Genomic DNA, 15,113 nt, shown 5'->3' on the forward strand with positions numbered 1-15,113 from the left:
GGTTGCACCACAGCCTGGTATGGGGACAGCAATGCCCTTGAATGGGAAGTTCTACAAAAAGGAATGGATCTGGCCCAGTCCATCACACATCAACCCCTCCCCACCACAGAGCACATCTACAAGGAGTGGTGTTGCAGGAAAGAAATATCCATCGTCAAGGACCCTTACCATCCGGGTCATGCTCTCTTCTCACTGCTGCCAACAGGAAGGAGATACAGGAGCCTCAGGACCCACACGACCAGGTTCAGGAACAGTTATTACCCCTCAACCATCAGGCCCTTGAAGTAGAGGGGATAACTTCATTCTTCTCAACACTAACTGTTCCCACACTCTGTGGACTCACTTTCATCTCATTTTGTCAATACTTATTTCCTATGATGAAGAAGAAGAATAGCCCTTAAGTCGACAGTGTTTCCGTAGCAAGCTATTCTTGTTTTTACGAGGCTGAGTTGCTAGCTCAATGCTCAACCCGACTTGGATTTGAATTCGGGAACCTTCGCTCCGGAGTCCGGCGCTGATATTATTGCACCACCAAGTGGGACACTTATTTCTTATGTACGGTATTTCTTAATATTATTTTGTTTTTTTGTGTGTATTTGCACAGTGTGTTGTCTTTTGCATGTTAGTTGTTTGTCCATCTTGTGGGCAGTTTTTTCATTGATTTTGTGCTGCTTCTTTGTAGTCAATGTGAATGCCCACAAGAAAATGAATCTTGGGTGATTTATAGGTACTTTGATAATAAATTTATATTGGACTTTGAACTTTTGGATCCCAGAGGCCAATATCTATGATATACTCCATTAAAAGTTGGTCCTGTATTCAAGTTATTTGGTGATCATCACACCCTTTCAGGGAATTGTCACTCCAGAAATGAATCCGGAGTGCCACTTTTTCACATCAGGGCAGTGCAGGTTCAAGCTTGCTGAGAGAGGAACGGGTCAATGGAATGTCCACTAACTTTCCCTGCAAGTTCCTGCCATCCTGATTCTCCATTCTTTCAGTAAAGGAAATTGACATAAAGCCCCAAAGAAGAGGCCTTTTTTAAAAGTTTAAATGCAAGTTCTCTAATATTAGGCAAAAGGTCTGCATTGTTACCTCTGGATTCTGCTTTTCGAAGTGATATAAGGCCTGGATGCCTACACTCTGAATCTCCATAGATGAATCAAAACCAGAATCACTGGCACATGTCATAAAATTTGTTGTTTTCTGGCAGCAGTACATAAAAAATATCTAAGTTACAAAAATAAATTAAGTTAAATGCATAGGGCTAAGTAAATAGAGCTGATTGTGGACTTCCAGAAGGGTAAGATGAAGGAACACATACCAATCCTCATAGAGGGATCCGAAGTGGAGACAGTGAGCAGCTTCAAGTTCCTTGGTGCCAAGATCTCTGAGGATCTAACCTGTTGATGTAGTTATAAAGAAGGCAAGACAGTGACTATACTTTATTAGGAGTTTGAAGAGATTTGGCATGTCAACAAATACACTCAAAAACTTCTATAGATGTACCGTGGAGAGCATTCTGACAGGCTGCATCACTGTCTAGTATGGAGGGGCTACTGCACAGGACTGAAAGAAGCTGCAGAAGGTTGTAAATCTAGTCAGCTCCATCTTGGGTACTAGCTTAGAAAATACCCAGGACATCTTCAGGAAGCAGTGTCTCAGAAAGGCAGCGTCCACTATTAAGGACCTCCAGCACCCAGGGCATGCCCTTTTCTCATTGTTACCATCAGGCAGGAGGTACAGAAGCCTGAAAACACACACTCAGCGATTCAGGAACAGCTTCTTCCCCTCTGCCATCCAATTCCTAAATAGACATTGAACCCTTGGACACTACCTCACTTTTTTTAAATATATAGTATTTCTGTTTTTGCATGTTTTTAAAAATCTATTCAATATATGTAATTGATTTATTATTATTATTTTATTGTATTTATTGTTATTATTAATTTCCCTGCTAAATTTTGTATTGCATTGAACTGCTGCTGCTAAGTTAACAGATTACACATCACATGCTGGTGATAATGAATCTGATTCTGATTTTGATTCTGAAATCAGTAATCTGATATCTGGTCCTAAAATGATAAGAGTGGGCCTTCAGGTGCCTACACCTCTACCCTGATGGTGGTATTAAGAAGAGGGCATGTCCTTGGTGAGGGCCCCTAATGATGGACGCTGCCTTTTTGAGGCATCGCCTTTTGCAGACGTCATCAACTGTGGGAAGCTTGTACCGATGATGCAGCTGGCTGAGTTGACAACTGTCTGCAGCTGCCTCTTTCATCCTGCACATTGAAGCCTCCGTACCAGATGGTGATGCAGCTAACCAGAATACTCTCTATTGTACTTCTGTAGAAATTTGCAAGGTTCTTTGGTTGCAGGGCAGATCTCCTCAAACTGCCCATGAAGTGTAGCAGCCGGTGTGCCTTCACCATGATTGCATCAATATGTTGGGCCCAGGACAGAGGCACTGAGATATTGATGCTCAGGAACTTGAAGCTGCTCACCCTTTCCACTGCTGGTCTCACTGCCTGCAATGTAAGCATCCCAAAGCCAAGTGCTAGCTTTAAAACTTACTGAGCAACAATGGAACATCTAGCGTGTTAGCAGAGAGGTCTCGCCAGAACAATTTGGTACTTAGCCAACAAACTCAAGCTGCAATTCTGTGGCATTTTAACAATTTTAACAATTTGGTTTCATTGCCCAGTGACATCCAGTGATAAAGACAGTGAGTATTATATAACAGCATCTTGCAGCTTGGGCGTGGAGTAGGAGTAATGAAGGTCTTCAGCCCCAGCTCATAAAACAGCAGCAACAATTGTACATAAGGGATAATAGTTGGTTGCCAGTAAACAGTAGAGATCCAATTTAGTGTCCCATTTATCACAGTTCTTCCTTCCTGGTTTCACTCCTGCCCCTCCCACATCACAACACTGGGCAGTAACTTAAAGAAAGCCAGAAAGATTTGATTTGTACGGATCAAAAGGGAGTACAGGTACTGGGGCAACTGGGCCTGATTCTCCTACTCTTGCCTTCCAACAAGTCCTAAACCCCACATAACCTCTGGCCCAGGTCCAGTGCTTCATAAACTACACAGAGTATCGTCAAAGGTTTGGATCTTTGCACTTTGAGAGGTCTTACCTCTTCTTCGATGAAAAGACCCAACATAGTCAGAGGCCAACACACTGAATCAGATTGATTAGGATAATGTCGGGAAAGATGTAAGGAGGTGGAGAGAAATATAGCTGTTGGTATGTCCTCGTTGTGACCGTTAATATGCTGGGCCCCGGATAGATTTTCTGAGATGTTGAAACCAGGAATAAACCATTCCTGTTAATGTGCTAATAAACCTTTGGTCTTGAGGCCACTATTAGACTCTGACCCTCTTGTTAGCAGCTCCACACCTCTGAAGGCTCACCTGATAACAAGGCAGATATGTCACTTAAAAAAAGATTATGGAGACCAATGCCACAAGAGTTCCACTTGTAGGCAAGTAAAAATTAGTGGCCATAAGTAGATAATGTTATCTACAATCTAAAGTAAATAGTGAATGATGCTCTCAGACCATTATCTACATGACTCACATCTTCAAAGTAAACAACATCAAAAAAACCTGATTGAGCAGCAGAGGAAATGAAATTTGTCAGAACACGTCACCTCCCAAATCCTGCATTATGATTTACAATGGGTGGTCACTGGAGGATTTAAGATCCAAATATAGTGCAAGGGATTTATCTTTAATAGTATTTTCCTCCCATTTCACAGGATGCATATTGCCATGCACAATATCAGAATCAGAATTAGATTTAATATCAACGATATACGTCATGAAATTTTTTGTTATGCGGCAGAAGTAATTGCAATACATAATAATAAAAACTACGAAGTATAGTACATATAAAGTTAAATTAAATAAGTAGTGCAAAAAAAAGTAGAGAGGTAGTGTTCATGGGGAGGGGAAGAAGCTGTTCCTGAATCATTGAGTATGTGCATTCAGGCTCCTGTACCTCCTTTCCTGCTGGTAGCAATGAGAACGAGGCATGACCTGGGTGATGGGGCTCCTAAATGATAGTGCTGCCTGTTGAGGCATCGCTCCTTAAAGATGTTCTGGATACTGGGGAGGCTAGTGTCCGTAATGGAGCTGACTGAGTTTACAGCTTGTTTGGATCCTGTGCAGAGCACCTTCCCCCATACCTGCCAGTGATGCAGCCAATTAGAATGCTCTCCATAGTACATCTGTAGAAATCTGTGAGTGTCTTTGGTGACATACCAAAACTCTTCAAACTCCTAATGAAACGTAGCCACTGTTGAGCCTTCTTTGTAACTGCATCAATATGTCTGGCTCTGGATAGGTCCTCAGAGATGTTGGCACCCAGAAACTTGAAATTGCTCACTCTTTCCATTTTTGATCCCTCGATGAGGACCGGTGTGTGTTCCCTCATCTTACCCTTTCTGAAGTCCACTGTCAATTCTTTAGTTAATTCTAAGCGCACGGTTGTCAACCAGCTGATCAATCTCACTCCTGTACACCTTCTTGTCACCATTAAAAATTCTGCCAACAATAGTTGTGTCATCAGCAAATTTATAGATGGAATTTGCGCTGTGCCTAGCCACGCAGTGTGGAGAGAGTAGAGCAGTGGGCTAAGCTTGCATCCTTGAGGTGAACCAGTGAGGTGGAGGTGTTATTTCTGATCCTCACAGAGGGTGGTCTTCCAGTGAGGAAGTTGAGGATCCAGTTGCAGATGCAGAAAAAGAAATAATTAGATCCATTTCTTTTTTCACTCTCTAGCAGATTTATATCAGCAACAGCTTGAATTCTCTGTTCAAAGCCCTGAGCATGGACTGCAGATTGGATTTGTCTTGAAACCACAAACTTTGTATTTTACAGTGGAAATGTAACTGGAATTAACAATATAAGAGATAAATGAACCACTGGAAAAGAGGGCGTGTTTATTATGGTACACAATTAAATCTGCACCTCCAATATACAACTGTAAAAGGGGGTGTGGGGATATGATACACAATTAAATCTGAACCTCCAGTGTACTGCAGGCAGCACTTTGATTGGCTCCGCCTGCACTGCTCATTGGCTGGTGGCACTAAAAGGTGCCGTGTCTATGGGTGAGGAGCGAAGTGTCCACACAAAGCACTGGGAATCTTTTGTGAGCTGAATCCATGTTTCAATATGTTGTATAACAGCTGCACCTTAGAAGCAAGAACCTTAGAAGGAAAGCTACAACTACACCAGAAACCATAAAAATATAACACAGTAACTAATCTATTTGTTCATTAACTAGCACAAGACCGTTCTTTGTGATGCATCAGATTGTTGCATTGCATGAACATACCCGTCTTGTTGGTTTGTTTACACTTCAGCGTGTTAAATACAAAGGCTGTGAGTTCAAGATCGAATCCAGGCTGGTGCTGCTGTGTGTCAGTGATGGGGCAATGGAAGAAATTATTATCATATCATTAACCTTGCTGCTCTCTCTGGGATCTTGCTGTGTGCACCCACAGGTACTTACCTTTAGTTGACAATGGAACACACAATCAATCCTAAATTACTACTAAATTTCCATATTAAATCCACCAGCAGCCATTTGTTGAATATAGAATATAGATTTCTTTTATCTGCAGTTGCCTCAGGCTTCTTTTGTGGGGAAAATCCACGGGCTAGGCTCCTTCTGCTATTGCACGTGGAGGCTTGGGTCAATGTTGGGTGATTGAATACAAAAAAAAAATACATCAATTACTGAATCACTATAGATCTGTTCATTCCAAGATCTCATTTCTAATTCACTATGTGTCAATTAATTTCTATTAATAGTGACAGTAGTGTAATAATGGTGTAGATTTTAGGTAATTAGGATCGATTTCTGAATGCTTAACAATAAAATTTTACTGTTAACACTTCCTTTTCAAATAGCCTTCAGAATCACTCTGAACAATGCAATTATAATCACAGAACTCCTCCCAACCTTCGGTCGTTGCTTTCTACTGAAGAAAAATCCTGTAGATGACCATCAGAGGGCAGCAGATACATCTAAATTTGATAAAGTCCAAAGCACTAAACGTGAAGAAAAATCAAAACATTGCAGAGACTGGGGGCTAAGATGAAAACGTAAGGAATGGAACTACACAGCCTATGAAGGAATGTAATAGTTGGATGACTGTTTTGCACACCACTCCCACTACTTCCCTACATTCCCTGTTATTTTATTTTTCTCCAACACTTTCTCTTTCAACTCCAACAGTATCCCAATGAGTTCTGCATGAAGTCACTGTTGCAGTCATGGGCTATGACCAAAGAAACAACGGCTGAGCTCGCTTCCCACTTTAGAGCAAGGGTGTTCAGTAGGTGCATCAAGAATCAAACTTTCAAAAATTAATGAATATCTTGAAAAGAAAAATGCCGATATTTACAAAATGACATCTACAAGTAAACACAATAATAGCTCATACTTATTATTGTCCGATGTGAACTCCCGATAGCCCCAATCTCTCTCCCTTACTGAGGGCGAAGAGCTCCTTTATCTGGGCACAGGGATATACCATCTTTAATTACCAACACAGTTAACTTAAGGTTACACATGAATCAGAATATGATGCACCCCACAATGTAGTTACAATCATATTACAAAATAAACAGAAGTACCTCCTTTAAATGCAATATACAAACAACATATCCACGCTTACATGTCCCCATTTTGCCGTGACTGGCGGGAAAGGCACCGTAAAGCTAACCCCAGTGCATCAGCTCAGTTTAGAGTTAAACTAAACTTTGGTGTCTGACTCTGAATGTGCGTAGCAATGCAGAGGGAGAACAGTGGGTATATCGGGGAAGACAATGAAGTGTGCACACTCACTGCCACCTCGGCAGAATGACAAGGCAACGTTTGTGTGTGAGTGGATGCACATGTGTAAGGAGTGCATTTACTGACTGCTCTCTATCACACTCACTGAGCAGCACGGCATCTTCTGACCAGACAATAGCCCTGTGGACATTGAATTCAACAGACTCAGATAGAGTCTTCTTGACCCACTAAGCATTTCCAACAATTCACTGTGTTTTTCTTTAATAAGTAAAGCTATGGAATTCCTAGTTCTATACGCATTTTGAACAGAGGATGCAAGGTTGAATTGTGTTGCCTTTAATAGTTAGTGAGTTCAAGACATCTTTAAATAACAGAAATGTTGATAATTGATTTATAGATTTTGCATAATGATGCAGCTATTTGATTAATTCATATTAATTAACTGCCTGGAGGTCCAAACAGAAGCAGATTTGTCAGCAGATTCTCTTCATTCAATCATTCAGACAATAATGTTTTTAGTTAACAAATGTACCTCAGGCTCATCACTTCTTCAACCTCCTTCACCTTCACGGTGTGTTCCTTTACACTACAGTGTAGTGCCGAAGCTTGCGCTGATGTGTGCTACAGGCTTCCACCATGGTGTATTGCATTCCTTGTGCTGCGGTGGGATACAGACTGATTTCAGGATGATTTGGGAATGGTCAGCAGGGCAGCCTGGGTTCTCAGTGTGTCACTAATGATCTGGCACTGAGGATCCAGGACTATATAGGAGGATATCCATTTCCTGTCATGGGGAAAGGAGCTGGCCCTTTTCTCTTGCAGTAGCCAGTATCTCTCTGCTTGGCCTCAGATCCACTTTCTATTTATCTCCCAGACCAAGGAGCCCATACAAGATGCAGATATCTGTTGTGTCCATGCACAACTACATATCAATTAAATAAAAGCATACACATGGGAGATGACTTTAACTGGCATACTCATATTGCAGCGAGAGAGAGAGAGAACAATGTGCGTGCGTAGACAATAGATCAATATGTAGAGCTAAGGGGGGTGGGGTCATTGCTCTAAAAGAAATAGATCCATACATTACACTTCTCCCCCCTTTAGATTAATGCAACATGAAACTGTATATTGTTATGATATGGCAACAATTAATATAAAATTGAGACAGGTATTTTTATAAACAAATAAAACATTTATTAAACACTGCTCAATGAAAAAAAATGAAAAGTAAACGAACGACTAACTTAACCGGAAGTTAATGGCTATATGGCAACTCGAACAGATCTTAAAGCAATAAATGTGAACACAGTTCTTAAAAATGGTAAATGCAGAAGTCCCAATGATTTACACAGTCATTTAGGAGAGACTTTCCTGAAGTAACAAATTCCTCAACGACATGACGTTACTGCTGATCCCAGCCGAAATATGCCTTGCCCGAAGGAATTACAATGAAGGAAATAAAATGGCTTAAAGGCACTGACCTTTCCTTGGCGAATATGGCTGCGTCCAGCTCTTTCTGCTTTCACAATGCAGGAGCTATCTCGGATGATTTTTGGCAAATCAAACATCTTTTTGCCAAGTCTTCGATCTGTTTATCTATTCAGTTCTCAAACACCTTCTCATTAGCATTAAGCAGCTGTGATAGTCTCTGGTTAGTGCTACCATTTGGGCTGCAGTTGCCTGTTGATGTCACACCAAGATCTTTGATTGAGTATCAGTCTAGTAGGATTTTCCTCCACCCTCTGAATGAGGATTCAACAAAGTCAATCCTGTATTACCGATGACGAAACCAACTTTACTCGATCTTTCAGGTCTCCGCACTTCAATAAATTCTTCACTCTCCGACTGGACTGCAAAGGTAGAAACCAATACTGGCTGCATTTGGTGAGAATGCCGGCAATAACCTTTCAGACTTAAGACAGAAAGTAAAACTCCACTTTAAAACAAAACTACATCATGAGATAAATACGCAGCGTAATGGAGTCACTGACAAATTAAACAACAAACTACCCTGTGTCACAGCAAGGCTTTCCTGTTTTATACCTGTTGAAACAGGCCATCACGTGACCTCTCACTGGTGGGAAAATTACATCATGTGACCTCACACTGGCGGGAAATTACATCACCCCACCATCACAGGACCATTACAAAATGCTCACCAGATACTCAATTACATCATGGTCATGTGACAGTCACAAGATACCCACGGGCATGTAACAATATGTACAAACATTCAATTTCCCTTTCATAAACCCATATTCCAAATAAACATGCTTTCACAATAACAGTCTATAACCAACTTCACAGTTCTAAAGATTCAGTCCTTTGGGTTGTGCTCTGTTTCTTTCAGGATAGCACCTCTGGACCTATGGGGTGGCATCAGGTTTGGCAGGTGTCTTGTCTGAGACAATGTTTTCGGGTTCTGGTGTCATATTGCTGTCAGTGACATGATCGTCACTGAGAGGTAAGTCCGGTGACTGTAATGTGTCCGTCTTGTTGGATGCAGTTGACTCAGGTGTATTCTTCGGCTGAGCATCCAGTACCTGGTCCACATAATGCCTCCGTGTCTGATCTCCAAAATTCACTATGTACATCAGTAATTTAGTTCTTGTAGCTATCCTACTGGATATCCACTTGTCTTCTCAATAATCACATACTAGAAATTACTGTCCAATCTCAAAACTACTTGCTGCTTCACTTGGAAACCAGCTGAACTGTTTATTCTGTACTTCCCTCCGTAGATCTGGTTTTAGGAGACCTACTCGAGATCTCAGATTCCTGTTCATAAACAGCATTGCAGGTGTTTGATTTGTTGTCACATAAACAGAGTTCTGATACACAAAAAGGAAGTTGTCCACCTTGTGCTGTTGAGAAATGTCCTCCCTGTCCATTGCTTTAATGGACTTCTTGAAGGTTTGGGCAAACCTTTCAGCTAATCTGGATAGTGAGGAGCTGACTTGAAGTGCCTGATGCCATTTTTCTTCATGAACGGTTGGAAGAGTCCATTGTCACTCACAATTTGTTCTGGCATGCTATTTCTGGCACAGATAGTCCTCAGAGTGGAGACGGTCTTTGCTGAGAAGGTTGACTTCATTGGCATAACCTCTGGCCACTTCAACTGAGGATTCATAGCAATCAGGAACATGGAGTCCATGAATGGCCCAGTAAAGTCAATATGCACTCTTTGCCTTGGTGACAATGGCCACTCCCACGGGTGTAATGGTGCCTGTGGGGGTGTATTCCAAAATTTTTGGCAAATCAAACATCTTTTTGCCAAGTCTTCGATCTGTTTATCTATTCAGTTCTCAAACACCTTCTCATTAGCATTAAGCAGCTGTGACAGTCTCTGGTTAGTGCTACCATTTGGGCTGCAGTTGCCTGTTGATGTCACACCAAGATCTTTGATTGAGTATCAGTCTAGTAGGATTTTCCTCCACCATTCATGTCTGAAAAGTGCTGGCCCTCCACCTTTCAATACATGATGCTCTAACTTTTGTGTTTGGTCTCCATATGTCACATTTACTTTCAGTTTGCATTTAGGAGACACTTTTTTGCCACTTTAGCATCACTGAGATCTTCTCAATCTCTTCTAGTTAGTCTCTGGAATTATACACAGCACCAACCAGGTATCCAGCTCCATTTTCCAGACACACCTATTGTTATCCAAGTTATTTTGTGATCTGCTTCAGTTATACTGTGCAGTTCTAGGGATAACAGTTCACCTTTGTCTGACTCTATGTTGTCTGAATCTGTTTTACATTTGGTAACTTTACACGTTTGGTTAGTTTTGTGTTTGAAACTTTTTACTTGGTTGTGCTTCTTGTCTGCCTTGCACTCTCTTTATTTGACCTTGTCTGTGGCACTTTCTGCAAACTCTTTCTTTGAACCACCAGTCTTTTGCATCATGGGAGGAATTAACACATTGATAACATTTTTGGCTTTTTCCACCATTCAGTGACATTTTGTGTATTTCACATTCTAACCTCTTTTTCTGTAGGTCTGCTGCATCCTTTGCTGCAGTCTGTAACAATATTGCAATGATCAATGGGACATGTAAGGCTCGGTCCCTTTTGGATAGTAGTCTCTAGAGCGCTTCGACTATGCATGCCAGATACAAGATGATGATGAAGACATCAACTCAGGCCTGAGACGCCAGCGTTGGGCATTTTTCATGGCTTACAAGGCACAGAACAAAAGACTGTGTGGTGTGCCACTCCTGACACAGATACAAACCTGTACCTTAATTCATCAGAAAGTCCTTCTCCAAAGTCACAGTATTGGGAAAGTTTGCACAGTTCTGCAGTGTATTCAAAATTGCTTTCATCTTTTGATTGGTTCCTTTTGTAAAATCTAAATCTCTCAGCTATTACTAGCAGCTTAGGGCTCAAGTGATTTTGTAAAATGGTAACAATTTCGTCGAACATCTTGCTTGCTGCACTTTCAGGGATTACTAGGTTGCATAAGAGACTCTGCACCCATTAAGCTAAGAAGTGTAGGGGCGTTCTTTTCCTCCTCCACGTTATTCATGTTACTATACAGTTCAACCTTCGCGATATATGACTTCCAGCCTTCATCAGCACTATCAGATTTGTCAACTTCCCCAACTGAAGCCATTGCCACGTTATTTTTATTTTAAATTCAGCGCATCTTTCACCGTTACTCATATGTCCTTCAGCTTTCCTGTGCTGGTTAACTTTTGCTGTCCCCTCCCACAACTGTCGGTGCAGTCATGATATTTATTGACATTCAGGTTCATACTTGTCGTCAATTTGTTGTGTCCATGCACAATAGATATCAAGTAAATAAAAGCATGCATCCAGGAGATGGCTTTAACTGGTGTATTCACATTACAACGAGAGAGAGAACAATGCGCATACGCGGACAACGGATCAATACATAGTGCTAAGGGGGTGTGTGGTGGTCATTGTTCTAAAAGAAATAGATCCATACATTGCAATGACCACACAAGTCCTTGTCATTAAGAGTAGCCATCCTATTTAAACTCCATCAGCAGCCTTAGTGCAATGCTTACCTGTCTGTTGCAGTAGAGTTTCCCTCCAGAGAAGTAATTGGGGGTTTGCTCTGTGGAACACAAAGTCTGCTGTTTTCATTCAGCTCCTCCACATTTCTCCTTTTTGAGACAAGGACATAGTGGTCAGCACTGACCCCCAGAACCCGCTGATCACTAGGCCTCAAACTCTGAACATGTCAATGACAGGACCCCAAACACTAGGCATGGAACTCTTTTCTCATCGATTTGCGAATCTAGGAGATCATCAGAGCTCGTTCCTCCTGTCCGCATGGAACTCCAACTCTGGAAACTGCTGACAACTCACTGATGCAGTGATGGGGGGGTCCAGCCTGACATCTGGTGGGCTTACCGGCCCAGTCCACAGACGCCCCATGTCCGCATTGCTGGCCTTTGAACACAGAATGGAAACCATCTTGGGAACTTAGTGGGCCAAAGGTCCTAAGGTCCTATTTCAGTGCGATATGACTCCATGATTATAGTGACCAGGTGGTAAAAGTACTTCAATGGCTGTAAAGGACATCCCAAAATCATAGAGGGAGCTTTCGAAGAACTTAACTTTTTCTTTTCTGTATTACAGACCTTTGGCCTTGAAATTGGTTTCACAAAGGAACAATAAATTCAATCAAGTTGTTATGTGTTAATTAAAGAAAAAAATAATTTAATGTCAGGTGTTGCCAATTGTATTTTGCATTGTATGTCAGTAGCCTTCTTGGAAAAGTTTCACTCAGATATTATTGTGTTTATATACAATTATACTGTATATAACGTAAGGGTAGCAAGAATGGTAAGATGTACTCTCCACTGCAAATATGAACATTAGGATGAAAACAACACAAATTGCAATAGTCAGTTCTGTAAAAAGAACAATATTTTTAATCTCTATTTGAAATCATTACCTACCTGATGCATTTACTTTACTGGGCAGGATTGCTCTCCTGAAAGCTGTATCTTTGTACTGTCAGTTATCAGAGTGATTTATAGTGCCAGCCAGCAAAGGGCACCTTGTGACACATTTATTCATTCTTGAGCACTGTAGGGGCCAATGTGTTAGCAGATGGAATTTGAAAAATGATGGCTTATGTTTGGACAGACTGCCTTCACAGAGAAAGAGGTGAATTTGCCAAAACAAAAACACTCACTGTCTGTTAATTGGTGATAAAATAATCCAATCAAATGAAGGAATTGAGACAATGAAAATTAGATATTTTGATTAAATGAACATTATTGTTTCTATTTCCTTTAGGCACTCTCAGTTAAAGACCCGCATAACACTTTCTAAAAAAAGTACAAGAAATTTTGAGCAAACTTTATTAATTCTTTCTCCACCTGAAGACGGGATTAATCCTGGAATAACCACTGGGTTATGAGTGCAATTAATAGAGGTGAAATAAACCATCGTCATCAGCTTTTAAGTAAGAGTTTGGAGGGGTCGTGTAGGGTTGTCCTTTGGGTAAGGGAAGTCTGCAGCCTAAAAGGAGTTTCAGAAGAACAGCAGCTTGGGATAGACTCTATGGGGCAGGTGCATTGTGGGTGACAATGTCCAGCAAGGAATCTTCTCTATTTCCTTCAACGGAAGAAAGTAAAGACAGAGTTAGACAGAGAGAATCATCCCAGCATAGTTGGCCACTCAGTCCCCTGAACCTGTGCCAGTGTCTTGTAATTCCCTTTGATTCATATTAAATCTGTAACTTCATTGTTCATCATTCCTCTGCCAAGGGGTGCAGTTTCCATGTATTTACTTTCTCTATGCCCTTCCTCAAATTATTAATGAAGCAGCCCATCTTCAGTTGCTTCATTAAGAATCTTCCTTCCTTCATAAGGGCAGACGTGGGGATGTTCCCCAATGACTGTAAGGGCATGACATAATAGAATTAGGCCATTCAGCCCATCAAGTCTGCTGTGCAATTCCACCATGTCTGATTTATAAGACCTCTCAACTCCATTCTTCTGCCTTCTCCCAGTAGCCTTTGATGCCCTGTCTAATTAAGAACCTATCAACCTTTGCTTTAAATATACTTAATCACTTGGCTACAAAGCCATCAATTCTGTCATTCAAATCATTGACACATGGTGTATAAAGAAGCATTCACAACCACAGATTCAGCAGCGCAGTAGATATACCAATTGCCCTTGTGAATTTGCACATGTCAGCTAATTATTATTTAATTGTGATAGTATTTAACTCCATACTTGTCGTCGTAGTGCTTGTCAACACTTGGACAGAGCACAGCAACGCCTTGCTGTTGTTTTGCATTTGGCCTTCCCTGAGATACTGGACTTTGAAGTAAACTGACTCTGAAGACTAGCAGTATTTGTTTAATGTTTAGATGTTCTTTTCAGCTGCAGTGCAGGCTTCATTTTCCATTTGAGAGTTTTAGTTAATGGCCCTGTTTGACCTGGCGTTTATTGTTTTCTTTTCCCTTTAACACTGTTCGCATTAAAGTCTGTGAACTATCGACCTGCTTCAGTGTCTCTCACTCCGCACTTGGGCCATATCGGAACCTGGTGACAGCAAGTCTCGAATGACAAAGGTGGGCCCAGCAGAGAGAGAGAGCAGCTGACCTTGGCTGTGAGATTCATTGGTCAGGTAGGAGACAAGATACAGGCAATGGAATCTGTTCTCAGTGAAGTTACGGAGACAATGGTGCAGATAACCTCGTGCCGACACGCCCAGTCTCACTTGGAGGAACTGGTATCGTCCCTAGCCGCAACTGTTCAACAGCTCATCACAGACGATTGGACTCAGGTGTCTGCGATTTCTGCACTCCTGGCTGCCGTCCACAAACTTATTGTCTCAGGAGGAATGACAGCAGCACTGGAGAACAGTTTCTGCCTCTGTTGTGGTGATCCAGGACACTTCCGGGCGGCATGTTCCAAGCGTCCAGTAGAAGAGAATACCCGTCAGCAGGGAGGGGAATCCCGATGGGTCGGTTCTCTCTTCGGTCAGCTTCCCCTGATTCTGTAATGCTCGCAGCTTCCTTGTCGTGGAGGTCTCAGACCCATGAACTTATGGCGTTTATTGACTCTAGTGCAGCCGGGAATCTTATGGACATCTCTCCCGCTCAAAGGTGGGGAGTTCCAACTCAGGAATTGAGAGAAAAGATCAACGTCAAGGAGCTGGACGGCCGACCTCTGGGAACGGCCAGATCCACCTTTCCACCCAACGCCTCCAACTGGTGCTCGAAGGCAACCGTCATGAAGAAACACCTTTCTACCTGGTTAATTCACCTGAACTGCCACTGGTACTTGGTCTCCCCTGGCTATCC

The 15,113-nt window shown here is 41.8% G+C and overlaps 1 protein-coding gene across 1 annotated transcript in view; it reads right to left on the minus strand.

Moving 5' to 3' along the window:
* Nucleotides 1-11,887, minus strand: part of slc29a4a (solute carrier family 29 member 4a) — an 81,396-nt gene extending 69,509 nt beyond the window's left edge. The window contains exon 1 of the mRNA XM_059979535.1: nucleotides 11,848-11,887. The gene's annotated coding sequence lies outside the window, so the exon portion shown is untranslated. The remainder of the gene's footprint in view (nucleotides 1-11,847) is intronic.
* Between the last annotated feature and the right edge of the window lie 3,226 nt (nucleotides 11,888-15,113).

The sequence above is a fragment of the Hypanus sabinus genome, chromosome 9 (assembly GCF_030144855.1).
Source record: "Hypanus sabinus isolate sHypSab1 chromosome 9, sHypSab1.hap1, whole genome shotgun sequence".
Classification (NCBI taxonomy): Eukaryota; Metazoa; Chordata; class Chondrichthyes; order Myliobatiformes; family Dasyatidae; genus Hypanus; species Hypanus sabinus.